Source organism: Oryctolagus cuniculus, chromosome 5 (genome assembly GCF_051225735.1).
Source record: "Oryctolagus cuniculus isolate XC-2025 breed Fujian yellow rabbit chromosome 5, ASM5122573v1, whole genome shotgun sequence".
Lineage (NCBI taxonomy): Eukaryota > Metazoa > Chordata > Mammalia > Lagomorpha > Leporidae > Oryctolagus > Oryctolagus cuniculus.
In genome coordinates, this window is record NC_142871.1 from 33,555,249 (window position 1) to 33,556,050 (window position 802).

At 46.1% G+C, this 802-nt stretch overlaps 1 pseudogene; it reads left to right on the forward strand.

The window, feature by feature from the left end:
* The first annotated feature begins 282 nt into the window (after positions 1-282).
* On the forward strand, positions 283-350 carry LOC127493373 (U6atac minor spliceosomal RNA; annotated as a pseudogene).
* Positions 351-802: the final 452 nt, after the last annotated feature.

Here is an 802-nt window from a genome sequence, read left to right on the forward strand (position 1 = left end):
GGCAGTCACAGTGCCACAGGTACAGCCCTGCAGTCACTCCTGGGAAACTCAACTTCTTTAAAATGCCAATTGTGTTTATGTGGACTTAAAGATTGCTTTACGCCACTTTTTAAAGAGGCTATTTATTCTTATTTATTTGAAAGGCAGAGCAACAGAGAGAGAGAGAGGAAAGGAGAGAGAGAAAGAGAGAGAGAATAACAGGCAGAGATCCCCATCTTCTAGGTCACTCCTCAAACGCCCACAATCAGCTGGGGCTGGATCAAGCTGAAGACAGGAGCTGGGGTGTTGTATGAAAGGAGAGAAGGTTAGCACTCTCCTTGACAGGAGCTGGGTACTCCATCTAGGTTTCTGACATAGGTGTCAGGGACCCAAGTACTTGGGCCTTCATCTGTATCATCTGGGGTGTACAATAGCAGGAAGCTGGATCAGCAGCCGAAGTGTGACTCAATCCCAGGCGCTCCAATATAGGACGTGGGAGTCCCATGCAGCTGCTTAACCTGCTGCACCACAATACCCACCCCTCTTTTGTTTGTTTGTTTAAAGTTTTTATTTATTTGAAAGACAGAGTTACAGAGAGGGAGAGACAGAGAGATCATTCCCCAAATGTTAGCAACATCTAAGGCTGGGCCAACCCGAAACCAGGAGCCAGGAACTTCCTCCAGTTCTCCCTTGTAGGTGCAGGGGTCCAAGCACTTGGGCCATCTTCTACTTTTTCTTTCTTTTATTTTAAAGGTTTACTTTATTTATTTGAAAGGCAGAGTTACAGAGAGAGAGAGAGAGAGAGAGAGAGAGAGAGAGAGAG